Source organism: Alexandromys fortis, unplaced genomic scaffold, assembly GCF_014885135.2.
Source record: "Alexandromys fortis isolate MF-2015 unplaced genomic scaffold, M_Fortis_MF-2015_v1.1 scaffold_45, whole genome shotgun sequence".
NCBI classification, from domain to species: Eukaryota; Metazoa; Chordata; class Mammalia; order Rodentia; family Cricetidae; genus Alexandromys; species Alexandromys fortis.
Window position 1 is genome coordinate 3917703 of NW_026067926.1, and position 20557 is coordinate 3938259.

Here is a 20557-nt window from a genome sequence, read left to right on the forward strand (position 1 = left end):
CTGACCTCTCTCTCTCCTCCCTCCCTCCCTCCCTCCCTCCCTCCCTCCCTCCCTCTCTTTCTCAGATATGTGTGGAGGTCAGAAAACAAGTCGTAGCAGTCAGTTATCTCCTTCCACCGTGTAGGTTCCAAGGATCAAACTTAGGTCATCAGGCTTTTTGGTGAGAGCTCAGCAACCTATCACGGAGCTCCGTGTCCTCACATTGCAGTTTCATTGCTAACAGCTCTTCTTCCTCCACAGTCCCTCATTCAGTTCAACACAGAAAACATAAACAAGCAATACAAACAAGAGCATTCCTTCCTCTTCACTTGACCTCGGAAATCTCTCTTCCGGTCCTTGCCTGTTTAATAGCTATACACCCAGCTGAGTATCCAGAATTCAAGCCCCCTTTGATCTCCTCCCTTTCCTGAGCCATAGATTTATCTTCTTCTACGGAGTCATTCACACCTCTCATTTCTCTCTGAAGCTCAAAAGCTGCAGAAATGTTTTTTTTTTAATTTAAATAGATTTAAATCATCTCAGAATAAATTAGACGGGCTCTCCTTTGGGTTGGATATTTGTAGGGTTGGGAGTAAAGCAGGCACTTGGTAGGCATCTTTTATTTTTCCCAGTTAAGCAGAGGTGGGCCAAGAGAGGATTGGTACCTGGCCTGGGAACCTCCCTGAGCATCCCACAGCTGAGCTCCTGGGGATCTTTAAAGGCAAGAGGCCAAAGCAGGGCAAAGGTGTTCAGTTTTGGGGGCTGAAACTGGGCTTGTGAATAACCCTATCTGGGTGCTCCTGAATTCACAATGATGGCCAAACACTTTAAACTGGTAGTCTATCTGCTTTGTATCCCAACTCACAGAGAGCTCACACCATCAGGAAGCAACTTTGAATGTTGTGAGGGACTTATGATTCATAAGGCAAAAGATCTGCTCTTCAGATGCCCTGTTGGAGTAAGCCTGTGCGAAGTTGTTAGTCTCTGTGTCTTAGGGGATAGGAGAGACCAGAAGGGCCACAGTAACAGCAATACAGCCAGCCACTACAGTGGCTTTGTGTGAATTTTCTGTAGGTAGACACGGCCATTATCACACAGAACATGGGATTCTGTCTCAGTACATTCAGCCTTGGGCTAGGGCCAGGGGCTGGTGGGAGGGAGCATGTGGTACATTTTGGCTTCTACTGGATGCCATGGTGATGGTCCACAGCCTAGAAGTGGATGGAATTCTGTTTCTCGTGGCAATTGTGCCATTCTATCCAGGTTCTGACTCTTCCTGTCACGAGAGGAAGGGTAATCAGCCTTCTTTGCTGTCCTTTGTCATGTTCTTGACATGTCCTGACTGATCTGCTGTGGTGTTGTTCCACTTATGAAATGAGAATGGGGCTGACAGATGGTTCAGTGGGCAAGAGTACTCACTGTGCAACCATGAGCACCGAGCTTAAATCCCAGAATCTATGTAAAGAAGTCAGGCGTGGCTGAAAATGACTGTAACCCCAACAGTCTGTGGTAGAGACAGACCCTGGATGCTTGCTGGCCAGCCAGTGTAGGCAAACCAGGCAGCTTCCAGTTCAGTGGGAAACCCTGTCTGGAGGGAATAAGAGTGATAGAAGATATCCATCACCCTCTTCTGGCTTCAACATGGTGTGTGTACCTGTACACTTACACTCATATGCATTTACACACACATGCACACATACACACACACACACATACACACACACGAGAATACTGGTCAAAAAGACCTATTTTCCAAGGTAATGGGACTCCGAGGTAATGAGACAGAGTTAGTTTAGTCGTCCTGCTCCAAAATCCATGGTAGTTGAAAGTAGATTGCCCTGGAAAAGCCATTATCATGGGATAAGTCAGCATTAGTACATTTATTTAGTCTGAGACGTGTGAATGTGTGGGTATGTCAGGTTTGTGTGTGGAGGTTTATTATTAGATAATTTTCCATTTCCTGTGAATTAGGAGCCTGTGGCTGCCGCAGCGTTGGCTCTGCTCCCTCTTCAACCTTGTGATAACACATTTGGTCCAAATCTGGGTACCACCTCTTCCAGGGTCAATGACGAGGCTGTGTGCCGAAGGCCACAAGCACAGGAGCTTCTTATCTAGCTGGGAGAGACTGAGGCAGCGACTACCCAAACCCAGCATCTGTGTTTTCACAGGACAGGTGCCTGATAGAAGAGGGAAGGCTGGGCTGGGAGTCAGTGGTTTGGGAGCCTCAGCATGAGCAAATCATTCAGTGCAGTGACACCTCACTAGGGTTTGTCTGGGGACTTCTGCAGTTGTAGCAGTCTGTGTTCTGCAATGTCATTACCCTGTGCAAACCTCTCACCCTACATGTGACACTCAAACCTCTGTGCCCTTAGATAGATTGTATTTCACAGGAGAGAAGGGGCCTAGAGTTTTCTGCCCTTTCTCTCTTTTCAGAATTACGGAGTCAGGCACCTTGATTGTTGCAAACAGAGATAATCAGAAAGCAGTAGCGCCAAAATAGCTGATATCCATGAGAAAAGGTGCTCGGTGCCCCGCTGAAAGAAATGCAAATCAGCACGCAGCATCATCTCCATCTTTCAGAGTGGAAGAGCAAATGAGAACACCGAGAAGACTTGGTTTATGCTAGAGAGGCTGGCAGGTGGGGCGCGGCTCTTCATCGAGGCTGGGAACACACCCTTTCAGCAAGTCCATTCTGCATGTGTATTAACATCTCGCTGTGTACATTATCCACTCTAGTGATTCTATTTTTAAGAGCGTGCTCGGAGAAACCCTTGTGTGGGACGATGAAGATGCACGTGAAAGATTGTTCAAATATACATTTTCTGTTGTAGGAAAAATATGGACATAATCTAGGACCCTGCCAGCTAGACTGACCAACGGGGCAAGTTCTGGGGTTCTCAACCAACAGGTTGTGACTCTTGGAGGGGGTAGAACAATCCTTTTACAGGGGCCACCTAAGACCATCTGCATATAAGCTATTTACATTACAATTAATAACAGTATCAAAATTCCAGTTATGAAGTAGCAATGAAAATAATTTTATGTTTGGGGACCGCCGCAACATGAGGAACTGTGTTAAAGGGTCACAGCATTAGGAAGGTTGGGCACACTGCATTAGAGTGGAGACTACCAGCCAGGGTGACCAATTGGAATGGTGGCCTAGCTTTTCTCCTTCTGTCACTCCTGTAGAAAGATGTTCTCACGTTGTAGTGTGCTTCCAGACCAGCTGCAGAGGATGTCCTTGCAAGCACAGTGCTTGCTCTGAAGGGAAGAAGAGAGTTTATTTTGAGCCACATGTGAGAGAATCCATCCAGGAAATGGAGTCACTTTGCCCTCCTGACCTATTCTGCTGTGGGAGATTACATGCAGCTTCCCTAGTCACAGAAGAAAATAAAGTTATACATCAATGCATTTACCAGAAGCCCTTGGTCGGGGCATCAGACAGGTAAGTCACAGCCAAGCAGGGAGATTTCTCTATGGGTCCTAGATGCTATCTGAAGACATTCTTACTTTGGCGATGGTGGAAGCTAGAGGTTTGCTGAGTGAATACATTGAAAGGGTTTTTTTTTTTCTTTTCTTTTTTTTTTATCTGATAGCCAAAAGGAAAACTAAGCATCAAGAAAACAAAGAACACATTTAAAAACTGGGGCATGGAACTAAACAGGGAGTTCTCCAAAAGTGTAAGACGAATGACGAGCAACACTGTTAGAATGATCAAACATCCTTGGCCAGCAGGGAAATGCAAATTAAAACTGCTTTGGGATTTCATCTTACCCCACTCAAAATGGCTAAGATAAGCAAGAACAAACCCAAAAGACAGCAAATGCTGGTTCTCCCATGGTGGCAAAAGTGGAAGACTTATTAGCTGTTAGTGGGATTGTAGACCGATGAGGCCACTGTGGACATCAGTGTGCAGGTTCCTCAGAGCACCAGAAAGACCACCATGTGGTCTAGTTAGAGCACTCTGGGGCCACACCCAAAGGACTCTATTCTACAACAGAGGTGACTCAACCGTGCTCACTGCTGCTGTGTTCACAACAGCCAGGAAATGCAAACAGAGGTCAGCCAACTGATGAAAGGGTGACAACAGTGTGGTGCATCTACACAATGGAGCGTCATTCCGCTGTTTAGAAAGTGAAGTTAGGCAATTCACAGGTAAGTGGATGGAGCTGGAAACAATTATTCTGAGTGAGGTTACCCAAACCCAGAAAGATGAACATCATATGTTCTCCTCATCTGGAGATGCTAATTTTGAATCTTTAGATACGTGTGTTGTGTGTTTCGTTTGGGATTCCTATGGAGCTCAGGAAACTAGTCAGGGGACAGAGGAGCCAGGGCTTTCAAGAAAGAGGAGATAGAATGTACTGGTAGAAAGATTAAAATGAGGGTTTTGCCTTAGGTGGGGAGAAGAAACCATGAGCCTGCTCAGTAACGTAAGAACCAAGCAGGTGAAAATGCAGACACACCCAGAGCCATTTGCCCTAGGCAGGAATGATGGGCAGTCAGGTGCCATTATGGTGAGCAAATGTACGGTGGGCATAGGAGAGAGAGGCAGAGGGGTTGGTGTCTTGTGGAGAGAGGCAGATTTGAAGAAGGCAAGGAATGGGCTGATGTGGAAGGCCTGTTTACCACCTGGGGCCATGGTGATGTCTGGTCCTGGGCTTCTGCCAAGGGCCATGTCTGGTGCATGACCCTGCTGCGGTCATGGTCTTTGTTGATGACCAGGGCTCCTGTTACCACCAAAGGCAGCAAGGATGCCAGGGTCTGGGCCACTGCATGAGGTCACATTAGTGCCCAAGGGCCATGCCACTGCAAGGGCCATCCCTATCTGAGCAGCCTGAGCTGCCACACCCAGGGTCATGGAGACATCAGGGCTTGAGTTGCAACGGAGAGCCATGTCTAAGGGTTCCTGGCCCTACTGCAGCCAAGGTCTGTGTTAATGTCCATGGCTCCTGTTAGCACCAAAACGATGTGGATGCTCGGGGTCTGGGCTGCCACCTGGGGTCATGTTGGTATCTGAGGGCCACCTTGCACCTGGGGTGATGCTGATCTGATTGACTTGTGCTGCCATCCAGAATCATGGTGACATCAGGCCCTGGGCTGTTGCCAATGATCACATCTGGGTCTGTGGTCCTGCCACAGCTGGGATCTGAGTTGAGGTTCATTGTCTGTGTTACCACAGGGGCTCATGTGAACCATGTGTTAAACCATGTGTTGTAGTATTAGGGCCTCACAGAACTGCCCTGTCTCTCACTGGCTTGAGAAGAGCTGGCCCCTTCTCATCAGAAAGCTGACCCCACTTCTTATGGTCCCTGGGATAATGGACCCCAATGATCCTGGCAGGGGAAAGCTGGCCCTAATAGGAGAGCCATGCCCCCTCTTGGGAAAGTTGGTCTAACCTCCTACTACAGGTGTGGGAGAGCTAGCTCTACCTCTCACCTAAGAGGGGAGGTCCCTGTGGCCCGGTCAAAACAACCCAGCTACTACCTAGACATACATCCAGAAGTTGAGTGGGCACTTCCCAACATCTACCCCATCTGTGACCAGCTTGAATGTGTGAAGGAACTGGCCTGCAGAACTATAGCCACAGGATCTCCATAAGTAGGGGCAACTGCAGGATATCTGAGGGAGTTTCCATGAGGGTCCAGTATTTGATGGTGTACCAGAAGCCAGAGACCTTGAACCTACCAGACACAGTAATCAATGAACATTTGCAAGTAAAGCTATGGGGACAAAGGGTCAACTGCAGGATACACAACAGCTCCCAGTGCCACCAAGATGAATGAAGAGGTGATGGAGAGGCGGGAAAGACAGAGGATCCAAGTGGGGTTTTTTGTTTGTTTGCTTTCTTGGTTTTCTATCTTTACTTGTTTATCTTAAAATTAATATTCTTACTTGTGGTTTTAATTAATTAATTCACTTTTTTATAATTTATTTTGCAGTTTTCCTTTGTGGGAGACACTACATGGGTGAAGAGCAGATATGGAGGGACAGGAAAATGAGTGGAATTGGGGTTTATGATATGAAATTCCCAAAGAATCAATAAAATTATGTGAATAAAAAGGTAAAGGGTAATAATGGAACAGAAAGGGTTGAGGTAGAAGATTGGAAGGCAGGACAGAGGAAGGAATAAAGGGAGGGATAACTAATAATAAATGTTATATTTGATTACACTGTGTAAAGATATGTCACTGTGATTGGTATAATAACAAACTGAATGGTCAATAACTAGGCAGGGGTATAGGGAGACCTCTGGGTAGAGAGAACTCTGTGAAGAAGAAAGGTGGAGTTGCCAACCAGATGCAGAAGAAGCATGATGGACAAAACGGATATGAGGTAATGAGCATGTGGAAGAACATAGATTTAAAAAATACAGGTTAATTTAAGTTATAGGAGCTAGTTAGAGACAAGCCTAAGCTAAGGTCAGGCTTTCATAATTAATAATAAATCTCCTGGTTGTTTTTTTTTTTGTGATCTGGCAGCCCAAAAGAAAAATCTGCCTGCAAATGGCATCCAGTGTGAGACTTGAACCCACAACTCTGAGATTGAGAGTTTCATACTCTACTGACTGAGCTAGTTTCCCTTGTTACCAAATTATGTAAGAGATGTAAAGTTTATAAGGTTGGAAAACATAAAAGCTTAAGTTTATCTGAAAAGATGTTTTAAGATCTCAAAAGATATTTTTAGGATGGTAATACATGTTTTGATGAAATGATTTACATACAGAACTTTGGACTGAGGTAGGATAGATAATAAGTTTTCTCTAAATTTGCCATAGTATAGATAAAAAAGTATTTCTTTAAATTTGCCAATGTAAATGGACAGGACATTATAAATTTAATCCTTACCTGAAAATTATTCTTTTTTAATATTTATTTATTATGTATACAATATTCTGTCTATGTGTATGCCTGCAGGCCAGAAGAGGGCACAGATGGTTGTGAGCCACCATGTGGTTGCTGGGAATTGAACTCAGGACTTTTGGAAGAGCAGGCAATGCTCTTAACCTCTGAGCTATCTCTCCAGCCCCCCCTGAAAATTATTCTTATTGTTTATAGTTTTATTATGTTAGCATTAAAACCTTTCCTTTTTATTTCGACAAAAAGGGGAAAATGTTGTGGAATATTCCTTTACAGTATGTGAAGATGTGTCACTGTGATTGATTTAATAAGGAGCTAAATGGCCATTAGCTAGGCAGGAAGAGGTTAGGTGGAACTTCTGGAAACAGAGAGTTATGGAAAGAAGAAAAGGTTGTTGCCAGTTGCAGAATGGGGAGTACAGAGTAAAGTTAACAGAGCCAAATAAAAGAATGTAGATTAAAGATATGTGTTAATCTAAGTTATAAGAACTAGTTAGGAACAAGCCTAAGCTGTGGTCAAGTTTTCATAATCAATAATAAGTCCCCACATTGTTTTTTTTTTTTTGTGTGTGTGTGTATGTGTGAGATGATGGCCCAAAGAAAAATCTTACAAAAAGGATCTTTCAAAAAATCTTATGGGAATCTACTACTATAGAAGTATATTAGCCAGGGTTCTCTAGAGAAACAGAACTTATAGGATGAATCACTTTCTATACAGAAACAGGATTTATTAAAGTGGGTTATAAGTCATGGTCCAACTATTCTAACAACAACAAGACTGGATGTATCTGCTGGTGTCCAGTATATGCTGGAATTCCAAAGAAGTAGGATCTAATACCAGTGAAAAAAACCTGCCCACGAGAGTGAGGGCCAACAGAAAAAGATAAAGTACTTTCTTCTTCATGTCCTTTATATAAGCTGCCACCAAAAGGTGTCACACCGAGTTAAGATGAATCTTTCATCTTGAATTATTTGATCAAGAAAAATCCCTCACAGGTATGCCCAGTGCCTTGGGTTTTAGTTAATTCCAGATGTAGTTAATTTGATAACCAAGAGTAGCCATTACAAGAAGCTTCCATGTCTATATCTATATTTAAAGTGGAATCATCCTATTGTGTGTGTGTGTGTGTGTGTGTGTGTGTGTGTGTGTGTGTGTGTGTAGAAGACCCATCCTGATGGCATCACATACTTGAACGATGGAACATGGAGAAATCAAGTTGGTACCAACCTGGAAGCTTTATTCCTACTCGTCAACTGTCATAGTGCTGGAAGGAGCTATGCATGCTACTCGAGGAGAAATTAATCATTAACCATGCTCAACTGTGACCCCATGAGCAAGAGCAATGACTGATCTGGCAAGACTTGTCCACTGGTGCAATAATGGCACTTATGTTATGGGAGTACTTTCTGATTGCGTTTAAGACTTCCAAGATGGAACTCATGCTTAGAGCTGCTATCAGGGCCAAAACCATGTGGCCAAACATCTCCTAAGTCCTAGGGAAGCACATACCATGATTGTTCTACTAAATGGACTATGATGGATAATCTTGGTGGCAAACTTGACCACAGCTGGAATCAACTAAAATCCAAGCTACTGGGAATTCCTGGGAGGGATTTTTCTTGGTTAGATTATTTGAAGCAGGAAGGCCCACCCTCAGTTTGAACCACACCTTCTGGTGCAGCCTAGATAAGAGGATGCGGAAGAAGGACTGTTTCCTTTGTGCCCAGTTGCCCTTACTCCTGCTGGCAAGTTTATCTACCCTATTTCTGCATTTTTCTTCACCGGCTTCCCCAGGATTCCAGCATAGACTGAAGACCAGCAGCTCTTTAAGAATCCTCAAGGCCCCCAGCATCAGATGGGAACTGCTGAGACATTCAGTCTCATAGGCTGAACAGCAACTGGATTCTTGGCTTTTCTAATGTGAGACGGCCATTGTTGAACCACATCCTGTAAGCCAATATAAAAAATCCATATCTATCTATCTCTATCTGTCTATCTATCATCTATCTATCTATCTATCTATCTATCTATCTATCTATCTATCTATCCATCCATCCTATCAGTTCTGTTCCTTTAGAGAACCCTGACTAATATGGACATAGTACTAAACCAAATCCTGATTACTCAGCATTCTGCCCATTTCTAGACCCTCATCAGGATAGCATCTTTTTACAGTAGGGTGATTAACACAGAGTCACAGCTGGCAAAAGGTACCAAGAATAAGAGACTGGAGTATCCAGCTCTAAATGGGCCACTTGTATCGCCTCCACCCCCTCCCACCAATGTTTAGGGATCATTTCTGAAGAACGTAAGAGCCATAAGTTGTGAATGACTATACGAAAAGAAACACTCTTTTCCAGGCACACCAGGGCAGCTGCACATATGAACTCGCAGTGGTTGTGGTTGCATGTGCAAAACTTGAACAAGATCCAGCATAGAGTCCCACCTGAGGATCTGTTGGATTTTGATAGTTGCTGGGAGGATGAGAGTCAGTTTTCTTTTATGGCCGTTGATAGGTCAACCACATCCCAGTGGCCTGGCAATATGTGGGCAGCACAAATTGGACTTGATGAGTCTTAAAAAATTAGAAAGAGAGGACATAAAGTTGGGCTGTTAAAGGAGGGGATGAGTGGATTTTGGAGGAGTTGGGGGAGGGGTAACTATGATCAAAACACATTGTCTGAGATTCTCAGAACTTTCTGAGAAAATGTGAATGATAAGTGGCATTTCAGAAAAGCAAAGATAGCCCAAGATAATTTTGTTTCTTGATCTATAGCATCCAGCATCCAGACTTTCCATAATTACTAAGTTAGGAACAAACCTGTTACTGTGAGGTGTGGGCGTGGGTGTTACTGTGGGGTGTGGGCGTGGGTGTCAGAGGTAAGCCTTGGTGTCAGTCTTCAGGAGTTGACCACTTTATTTAATTTTTTTGAGATAGGCTCTCATTATACATTGTGGCTCACCAATTAGATTAGGCTGGTATGCTTTCCCAGTCCCTGGATTACAAGTGCACACCATCATATCCGACATTTAATGTCAGTTCTGGGTAGCAATCTCAGGTCCTCAGGCTTGCACCATAAGTACTTTACTGAGCCAGCTCCCCAGTCTTTAAACTCACTATGTTCTGATAAGTCCATCAGTCTGGAGATCCTCTCACACTGATATGGCTTTTTCCATGGAGCTTCAGTTCACAATGGTTTGCTCACAGACTGGCCCTAACACCAGCTCCGTTTTAGTAGGATGGGGGTGGAACCTAACAGCTGGCATTTCAAGGAAGATCTGAGAGGCTGCTTCTCCCAGGCCGTACTTTGAGAAACCGAGATAGAGGGACAATTAGGAAACCTTTTGCAGTATGATTTAGTCTAGATTTAGAAGCATAGTGTAAAGAATCAGAGAAATAAGCAGCAATTCCTTCCTCTGGTCTGAAGCCCCAGTTTGATCACTCAGAACACAGGCCACACAGAACCTCAGGTGTGGAGGGAAAGAGGAAGCAGCCTATGCCCTGGCCTTCTCTAGCAAAGGTACCAAGATGGGAGGGGAAGGGAGGGTCAGTTGGGACTTCTGCCAGCTGCTTTTTTTGCCACCTCCTCCCTGGGAAGCTGGGATTCTGGTTTCAAGGACAACATCAGATGCACAGGGACCAGAGGAGCAGGTGTTCCTAGGAGTCAGACGTGGCAAACGAATTATCAGATGTTGATCGCTGCCAAGCAGAGCTATGCTGTGCCTAGCTATTGCTTTCTGCCTTCCTTTGGATTGAAGGCCAAGACCCGACCTCCCACCCCCCACCCCTCACCCCAGCTAGCACATCTTTTGAGACTCTCCCAGGTACATCCTGTGTCTCATTAGAGATCTCTCCCCTAGGCATACACAGTTTCCCAGCCTTTGTTGTAGAGAAGTGGAAGAATGGAGCAAGAGAATGTCCAGAGGCTTTCTCCTCTCTTGGGAACCCCTTGGTGCTTATCACAGCTACCTTTGCTAGAATTCCACTCCCCAGATCCCAGGCGATATTGATGCAGAGGGGGGGGGGAGAGGTAAACAAATGTTTGCCTTTTTGGAAACACTCCTCCTCACCCACTAACCTGAGCCTTGTTCTATTTCTTACTCCTGTTTCCTAGATGAGCATGCTGGTGGTTTGGCTCAGATCTTTTGAAATGACCTACCTTCTCCTGCATGCCTCTCGTCCCAGGGAGGATGAGGATGTGTGCTGTGTCCCCTCACTGCTCATGGTCTTATTCTTGAACCACACTGATTCACTCACTGCAAGTTGCCTCTTTCTGGTCCTGACTTTCCTGGCGGTTGAATGTGCTAGGCATTCTACCACATGTCTCTTGCCTCATCCAACATGGCTGCTCTCAGAAATTGTGTTAGTTTTCCGTTCATGGCCTCACTCTTTCCTCATCTCACCTACAGACCGAGCAGACCTCAAAGGAGAAGATGAGGAATTGCTTCTGGAGGAAGGCCTGCCTCAAACTGAAGAAATGAAATAAGAACTAGGAATCAAAGGACCTCTATGATGGGAGTGAGACCTATAAGATGGTGGCCTGGTGCTAAATCAAATTTATAGCTTGTAGGAGGTCTTTGAACCAGGTGCGGCAGTGGTCAGGGAAGGCACCCATATGTCAATCAGTAATCAGGCAGGCAGGACCCTTGCTGTCCACGGTACTGAATTCCATCCATTTGCCTATAGGAGAGGAACACCAGCAAGCCCACCAGGGGAAGTAAAATTCAACTGTTTTGGAAGCTAAAACCTCTCCAGGAAGGCGGGCACAATTAAGTTGAGTCTATTTGAACTAGGTATCTTGGGTCATCTATACAACTGGGGTGGGGGGTGTCTCTGTCCAAACACCACTGAACTCCTGGCTGGGTCCCAAGCTTGGCATCTTCACATTATGTATTTCTTCTGTCTGTAGTCAGCACAGGCAGGCTGTTATGCTTGTTGCCTGATGATGAAGGTATGACAAAGTTCCTCACACTTTGGTCAAGCTCAGGTCCCTCTTGATGGGTGACATGAGGCCTCAGCCATAGAGGTGCCTGCTCCCAGAGCTGGAACTGGTATTACTAGATCCACAACCCCCAAAGTATGTGTCGGTGGCTTTTTGTTGACATCTACAAGAGAACTTCTGACACTTGAGCAGGTTATCATCTTGTTTGTTTCTTCCCTGGGACATTTCAAATTTCAAAATTTTCAGCGTCTGAAACCATTTTAAAGGTCGGTATTGTCTTCAAGACTCCCACACCACACTCACGCCAATGAACAGGACCCATTCACATTTCTGTTTACAGGGAGTATAAAGCAAAACATGCAGATTAAAATGGATGGTCTTATTTAATTGGTCTTTGTTTCTTAACTCACTATCTCTCTCCCTCCAGGTCCTGGCCTCTTACATCCCTTGCTGTGCTCTGTGATCCATCAGAGCCCTCGGCTCAGCAGCTGTAATTGCTTCGTAACTTCCTGGGATGTCAAAGCCAAGATGGAAATTTTACGTATCACTCTACCAATTCCGTCCTGGCTTTAATAATAAGCTGGCAGAGAGGAAGGCAGATTTACAGCAGGAGAGAAATGTAATCAAATTTGGAGGTAAAATGCAATAAGTACAAATGCTGGTTTTCATTTGGAAGCTTCTCAGATAAATGTGATCTCACACGGCTCCACAGGCAAGCCCTTTGTTTCTTCTCCGGGAACAGTGGGCCACCCCGATGCAACAGTGATTCTCGAAGGAACAGTCCTCCCTGAGGTCCCACGCTCTGTCCCAGCAGAGGTTCTGGTGACTGGAGGGGGATGGCTGGAGAGGCAGAAAATGTCAGCTGGATAAAGTTATAGTTTGGGTGTGAAAAATGGCTTGTGTGTTTGAACACTTGCTCCCCAGCTGGTGGTGTTCTGGGAGGTTGTGGATGGAACCTTTGGGATGAGAGGCGTGGCTGCCTGATGTGGTGATAGCCTGACCCACTTCTGGTCCAAGGTCACCATTTCTTGATTTGCTACACAGCAAGTTCCTGTCATTGCACACTCATCCACCCAGAGCCACACCCTTTCTGCCAAGATGGGCCTTTATCCCCTGAAGCATGAGCCAGAGTAAGTGCTTCCTTGCATTAGCTGCTTCTGTCTGAAAAGTAACTAATACAGAGAATAATGATTACTTGGAGCCTCTGATAGGCTAAACGCCAGGGAATAGAGAACTGAACACACACCAGTGTTAATTCCTCCCAAGTCTCACCTGTCTCATCCTTGTGGCCACCTTGTAATATTAAGCATGATAGTCTTTCTATAGTGTAGTGAGAACACAGTGAGGTATAGGGAGAGGATTCTCAACATTAGTGGGGTGGGATTCTGTTAGAATTTTTCTTACCTTTCTCTACAGAATAAAAATGGTTAATGTTTCTTATAAGGCCCCCTCCCACAAGATACTCACAATCCTCTTGTTAAGGCTGGGATAATAGGTGTGTCGACCATCCCCAAACTAGTTACAGCTTATACCTCTTCACCCGTCTCTGCCTGTCAGTGTAGGTGCATGTGGAGGCCAAGGGTGACATCAGCATGTCTTTCCTTACTCGGGTCCTTTGGCTCCCTCTGAACCTGAAACTCAGTTTCTGATTGGCTGGCTTGCTCATGAGCCCCGAGGATCCTTGTGTCCCTGATCCCCAGCCCTGCAATTATCAGCATGTGCAGCTGCACCTGGCTCTTCTGCGGGTTCTGAAGATTTGAATGTAGATCCTTGTGCTTGCATGGTCAGCACTTTCCCTGCCGAGCATCTCCCCAGCTCCTAGTGTTTCTTGGAGAATCATCCAGTGGGTTCGTCTCTAGAACTCACCCAAATACTTCAATACAGTAAATATTATAATAAATTATTGTCCTAATTTTTAACCCTCCACCTATTAGGTGAGAATATGATACCAAGGTTAATTTCCTTGCCAAAGTTTGTGAGAAGATATTCAACACCATCAGCCATTTGGAAATGCAAATTAGCTCTCCATGAGATGACACCACACATCTATTGTCACAGTCTAAATACAAGACAGTGGAACACTAACGGCTGTTGAGGGTGCGGAGGGCCTAGGAATCTTGGTCATTGTTGGTGGCAAAAATAGGATGACATGCTCTCAAAAAGGGGAGGACAATTTCCTACAAAATTACAAGGGTCCTGTTTTCCCCAGAGAGGTGGAGACTGATGAGCACTCAAAAGCCTCTGCAAGATTGTTCATAGCAGTTTCATTGATAAACACTCCTAATGGGAGACAACCCAAATGGTCTCCATTGGCAAATAGTTAAACAGACTGTGGCCATCTGTAAAGTGTCGTCAGTACTGTGAATTCCCCGTCAGCAATCTAAACACATAAGGAGCAAAGTGTCAACGTGTTTAACCACTAGGCTGAGTTTCCAGGAAGTCATGCTAAGTGCAAAATCCCCATGCCAATCCAGGGAGGCTTCATGGAACAACATTTTTATTCTATGGTTTTGATATGCCAGGGATGGAGAATGGAGGAATGGTGGCTGCTAAGAGGAGAGCTCAGGAGGAGGCAGGAGCCCATGGATGCAAAAGTCCTCATGGGGCTCTGTGCTGATAGATATCAACTATACTGGTGCTCACACAATCAATGTATGTTGTAGACTTGCGTTCACAGGACACACCAAAACATGTAACCTGTGACACCTCCAAAGAATGGAGAATTGTGCCCATGCCCAGCTCTTGGTTTTCATATTGTAGTGTATTTGTGCAGTGTTATCACAGGGGGAAATGGTCTGTGAACTCTGTTACTTCTAAAGCATGTATGAAAAGGTTCTTTGAGTGTCAGTGGTTGGGGGAGTGGAGGGAGAGGAGGGGAGGAGGCAAGGCTCTGCCTAAGCTCACATATTAATCCGTGTTTTCCCCTAGCTGAGAGAGAACCCAATGACCTTGACTTCTGGAGCTCGGGCTGCTTGGATGACTCTAGTGCCATGGTCTAGCGTGTTCCATGGGAGCACCCGACACAAGATTACTAATCCATGCTGCCACTCACAGTCAGGGTGGGATGCGTGGCCACACGAGTGCGCACCAGTTCCACAAGTCTAGGAGATCTGGAAGCCAAGTGGGACCACATCCCTCTGACTCTCGGGGAGGGCATAGATCAAGTCTATCCAAACAGGACCCATATGCTCCCGGCCACAATGACTAATTTAGTCACAGACTCTAGACACAAGTCAGTTCCATGAGATTTGATTTGGGACTTTTGAGGGGCTCCCAGTCACTTCCCAGTGGAATACTGTCTGTTGATTGGTCAGGTATGGGTCGTGTGCTCAGTTCTGAACCAATCATTGTGAAGAAAAGGAGGCTACAGGATAATGTACTGTCTAAGAGTCTTGGGCCGTTGTCTACTAGTCTGAGTCGCTATTACTGAGTGGAAGGGGTAGAGGGGCAGGGTGTTATCATGGAGCGAAGGAACAGGCAGCATGCTGCTTGTGGCGGGGGTGTCCCCATCTTCTCATCCTCGACTACCCATCATTTCAGAATTTTAAAGCCCTGCTGAGAAAATCTGAAAGATACTATGCATGTGGCCCTCGAGCCCCTCAGCTAAAGTTTCCAGACGGAAATGAACTTGAAATCAATTGAACTTCATAAAAAGGAGCCCAGTGCTTCTCACTGTGGGATCTGTGGCCCAAGCTCAGGCATCTACACGCCAGTCATTTTCACACAAAAAGACCGAGATTTCATTTAAATTCAGCCTTAAAAGGAAAGTTGCAAATACAAAGGCAATGGGAGATGAGGGTTTCACTAGATGGCTCTGTTCCATGGAAGAAGCCTACAGCACAGAAAGCTGCAGCAACATTTAAGGCGGTGAACTCGGAAAGATCAGCATGTCCCTATACCTGCCAACAGGAATTAAAAATGATAACAAGGCAAAAGCTTAAATACTTAGCGTACTCCTTGAAATGGCTTTCTTCTAGAAATTCTAGCCAGCAAATGTTGGATATGATTATTGAAATGAAAACAGTTTTATTGGGGGGGCACAATATGATTTAGCTTTTGCCCCTTGAGAAGTTACATTGCTCTGTTATCATCCATTCATTTGTGTCTGCGACAAATACCATTGCTTGTGGACTGTGTGTTCTTGTGATGCAGAGAGAGGCAGCCAGCAAGGTAAATGTGTAACCACGATGGAACAGTGAGGTGGGATGAACACCCTGTAGAAAGGCAAAGCAGGAGGGAGTAGAAGTCGCTGGAGTGAAAGGTAGAGCAATCAGGGAAGAGTGCCCAGAGCCCAGGATTTAAGAGAAGTGTGTAAGTGAGCCACATGGCTCTGGGAGAAGGCTCTAGAGCAGTGGTTCTCAACCTTCCTAATGCTGTGACCCTTTGATACAGCTCCTCATGTTGTGGTGACCCCTAGACAAAAATTTACTTCGTCACTACTTCATAACTGTAATGTTGCAACTGTTATAAATCATAATGTAAATATTGACAAAGGGGTCCTGACCCACAGGTTGAGAACTAATGGTCTAGGCAGATGAAAGTCCAGAATTTTGCTGTTTTCTTGACCTGTAGGCAAGTAGAGGACTTCAACAACCTTCTACAGAGAGCAAAGCTTAGGAAGACTGTGGCGCTCATCTTGTTGGAAGCTAAGTGTAACTTTTTGACTCCAGGGACCAGAGGGGCTGGCAACTAAACTCTGTCAACAGTTGCCACATTGCCAATGAGAGATGAACAGGAAAGATAGTTCAGTTAAGCATCAGTATTGTGTCCAGATCTATGCAGGGCACCTGAAGTTCAGAGACTACTCAGCAAACCTGGTAAAGAAACTTAGAACTACAGCCAGGCCTGGTGGCTCAGGCCTATGATCCCAGCCACTCAGGAGGCTGAGGCAAGAAGTTCAAGCACTTCCTGCACTACAGTGAGTTCAAAGCCCAGGCAGGCAACTCAGGGACTCTGATTCAGAATAGAACGTCAGAACCAGGACTGGGATGTAGCTCAGTGGTAGAGAACTCTACTCTAAGAGAGCTCTGAGTTCCACCCCTGGGATGGAAGGAAAACAGGCAGAGGAGACTGAGAAGGGACATTTGGCCTTGGTGTGGGGTGGTGACAAAGACTTCCCATCCACTCGATATTTCTCATCTAGCTCCCCCACCTTTGTAAACTTCAGACTCCCCGGCTTCTGTGCAGATCTCACAGTATCCAGTTTGTTCTTGCTTTGGATCTCTGGCTGTTCCCTGAATTGAGGTTCAGTTCCCTGAATGTTTCCTGGAGTGACCACTCACCATATAACCTCCAGACAATTGTCACCCACCTGCAGGACCTTCCCAGGGCATGTCATCTTGCTTGTCTCTTTCCTTCCCAGCACCCTCTGAGTTTGTTGGCACAGAATTTAACACTGTCTCCTTCCTGTCTTCTCCACAAGAGCTGGGACTCGGTTTCCCTCCATCAACTCTCTATCTCCAGGGCCTGGCAAGTAGAGACACTCTGTGAATAAAGATAAATTGATTTACCTACTGAACATGGACCACCAGTGCCCCCTGCAAATGAGGACCACCAATGCCCCCTGCAAACAAGGACCACCAGTGCCCCCTGCAATAAGCCCCGCACGCTGACCAGCTTTTCCAGGCCACTCATTCTCCTGTCTCTGCCTGCAGTGGAGGGCGGTTCTGTCCACTCCTGGATGCCCTCATTGGCTACAGGAATTATTGTAATCTATTATATAAGATTCCAAGCAGTGTAACAGTTGAGACTGATCTGGGGACGCAGAAAGATTTCTTGGATCTCTGCCTTTGCCACTTTCAAACTTTATGCCCTAGAAAAATTAATTTACCTCTCTGAGCCCCAGCCTCAGTTTCCCTAGCTGGGCAGACAATATTTTCAGGAAACACCAGGCTTTGTTGTCTTCCAAACAGTAATTACAGATGGCTCTCTCTGGAAGATTTGCTTGTACCATCCCTTCTTGGGCAGAGAGCTCTGCTTCCAGCCCACAGGGACCCTTGAAGAGAGACCTCTAGAACTGAAAGTCCACACTCAGTGATTGTGCCCCTGGGGAGCAGGAGGTAATGATCCGGGGATGGTTAATGAGCTTCCTCCTCGGCTCTCTCCCATCGCAGGTGGTGTGGCAGCCTTCCAGCCCCAGTGGCTGCTCCCTGCCGCACCTGCCCCCTCCACATCTAATTTCTTTGCAATGCCCTAAAAAGCTAACCAAGCTGAAACAGCTCAATCCAAGGTTCTCAAACTCCGGCACCATTATTCAGTGTTTGCAGAGGCCTGGCCTCATCCCTGCCACTCAGCACTCCCCATCTGCTGGGAGCACTTGGCTGTGGTAACTGACAAGGTGGTGTCTTCAGTACTCGGGATTCACTTTGTCTTGGGGTAGAGGATAATGGGTTGCCCCAGAGGGTTTTGTTTGTTTGTTTTTGGTTGTGGATGCCTGCAGGGGCCCTGGCGCTCCCAAGTGTCCTTCCTAGTGCTGCACTCTATGGCTATGCCCACAATCCTATTATGATAAGACAGAAGCCTCCAGTTTCCCTAGAGGGGTGTAGTTCATGGCAGCTTAGTCTGTCGACTGGGAATCGGTTTGCCTAATTTGAGGGTTAAATCTTGGCTCCACCACTTGATAAACGAAATCTTGGGCCTCAGTCCAAAATAATGTTAGCTTTTTTTTTTTTTTTATGCGTGTGACATGAACGGAACCCCAGGCCTCACACCTGCTAAGCACATGTTCTACTTCTGAGCTACACCTGTGGCCCCCAAGAGTAGTTTTTGTGTTATACACCCCTTTCTTTGTGGTAGCCAGGAGAGGTCATAAACACTCAAGTGAAAAATAATTCTGGTTAATATTTATCCAGGGCTCCTATTGTTTCTGGCTTAGGTTGCTAGACTCCACAAGACACATTAAAGGGTAACTTAACTTGGGGGCTGAGTAGTGAGTGCTCAGCTAAGGTTAGACACGGAGTCTGGGAACTCCTGTGTTGCTTTGTGCGTGGGTTGCATCAGAGCAAGAGAACTGTGGGGAGGTCATTTCCCCTCACACACAGTTTTTATTCATGTAGGTAAGTGTGGATGTGTGTGTGTACACACAAGGAGCGTGGAGTTCAGAAGAGAATTTTGGAGAGCTGGTTCTCCTACATGTGAACTCAGGTCGTCAAGTTTGGCCGCAAACACCCTTTCTCACTGAGCTGCCTCGTTGGCTCTGATAAAATCATTCATTTTATGAATCATTGCTAGAATTAGAGAAAGGATAATTTATTCCCAACCCCTCCCATAGACCGGGCATGCGTGAATGTGAAGGAAACTCTTCCCATTTCCGTCATTTTGGTTCTATGCAAGATTCTCGATGTTACTTTTGGTGTTTCATGCTGCATCCCCTTGGCCCTTGTCAGATTTTAGCAGCAGAAATGCTGGGTGGTCCTTATACTAGCCAACAGCATCCCACCTCAAGTGCCCGCCTTGTTTCTCCGACTTTCTGCCTCCACTCTCAGGCAGGAAGCAGTCAGAGTGCCCAGGCTCTCCCTTAAGCAGTGGGGTGTATTTATTGTTGATAAATTTCTCAGTCTTTAGTTTTTCAGAAGGACACAAAGTGTCCCTGAGTATTTGGGTCCTTTTTGCCCAAACTGGCAATCTGTTATGCTGTGGTGTGAATGTGTCCCTCAAAAGTCCACAGTTGGGCATGCTCCAGTGTTGGTGTTCATGGTGTTTCAACTTGGGCCTCTGAGAGGTCAGGGCTAGAGGAAGCCCTGGGGCTGGGCTCCTCCCTCCTTGGCAGCAGTGGCTTCAGGAGAAGAGCACGGGAGACCTGTCTTAGTTCCCTTTCTTGTGTTAGAATATGCAGAGCAGAACAGCCCAAGAGACAGCGGGCTTATTTTTAGCTCACAGTTCAAGTCACAACTCATCCTGTTGGGGAATTCAAGGCAGCAGGCGCTTGAAGCAATTGGCCACGTCACATCTGAGGTCAGAAGAGCCGAGCAACAAATGCACCAGTGCTGGGGGTCAGCACCCTGTCCCGTGTTTATGTAGTCTAAGATCTCCAGCCTAGGATACGGTGCCACCCACAATGGCCTGGTCTTCCCACTTCACGTAGCACAATCAGGATAACCCCCAGAGGTATGCCCAGGGATCCAGTTCCCAGGTGAGTCTAGATTCTTGTCCAGGTGACAATGAGCACTTAGCATTACAAGACTCCAGCAAATTCAGTTGCTCTGCCTCAGCACCTTAGGATACAAGAAACAGGCTTTTGCCATACAACCAAGCAGATGCCAGCACCATGCTTTTGGACTACGTGACTTTTCAAATTAGGAGCTCAACAAATCTCTATTTTTCTACCAATTACCTAGTCTCAGGTATTTCGTTACAGCAACAGAAAATAGACTAATGTCAATTACACGTGATTCATTGACTTTTCTTCCTTTTGTCTCTTTCCTTTCCGGGCCCATGCTACCCTGAAGCTATCCAAGCACACATGGAGCATCGCTCAGAGACTCCCAACAAACCTTGTAGTGGTGCTATGTTTGGCAGAGACTTCTTATCACCCTAAAATCTTCTCTTTCCTTTTTTCTGAGTAATAGGACCACGTTACTCATGTTTTTGTCAAAGAGATCAAAACACATGGCCTACAAAGGAGATGAAGAACTTGTTTTAGTTTGAGGCCTTTAAGTCCATTATAGCAGGAGGGCATATTGCCATGGCTAGGATATAGAAAGACAGAGAAGGGACCCTAACTGAAACAGCCCCTAGTAACCTACTTCATATGAAAAATTTCCAGGACCTCCCCAT

At 45.8% G+C, this 20557-nt stretch overlaps 1 long non-coding RNA gene across 3 annotated transcripts in view; it reads left to right on the forward strand.

Annotated features, from left to right (window-relative positions):
* Positions 1 to 14580, forward strand: part of LOC126502394 (uncharacterized) — a 42440-nt gene extending 27860 nt beyond the window's left edge. For 2 of the 3 annotated variants that reach the window (XR_007591914.1, XR_007591916.1), the window contains 3 exons: positions 2413 to 3424; positions 5922 to 8788; positions 11250 to 14579. This is a non-coding gene — a long non-coding RNA (uncharacterized lncRNA). Of the gene's footprint in view, positions 1 to 2412; positions 3425 to 5921; positions 8789 to 11249 lie in introns of all 3 variants that reach the window. The other variant, XR_007591915.1, reaches the window with a different exon arrangement.
* The last annotated feature ends 5977 nt before the right edge of the window (positions 14581 to 20557 follow it).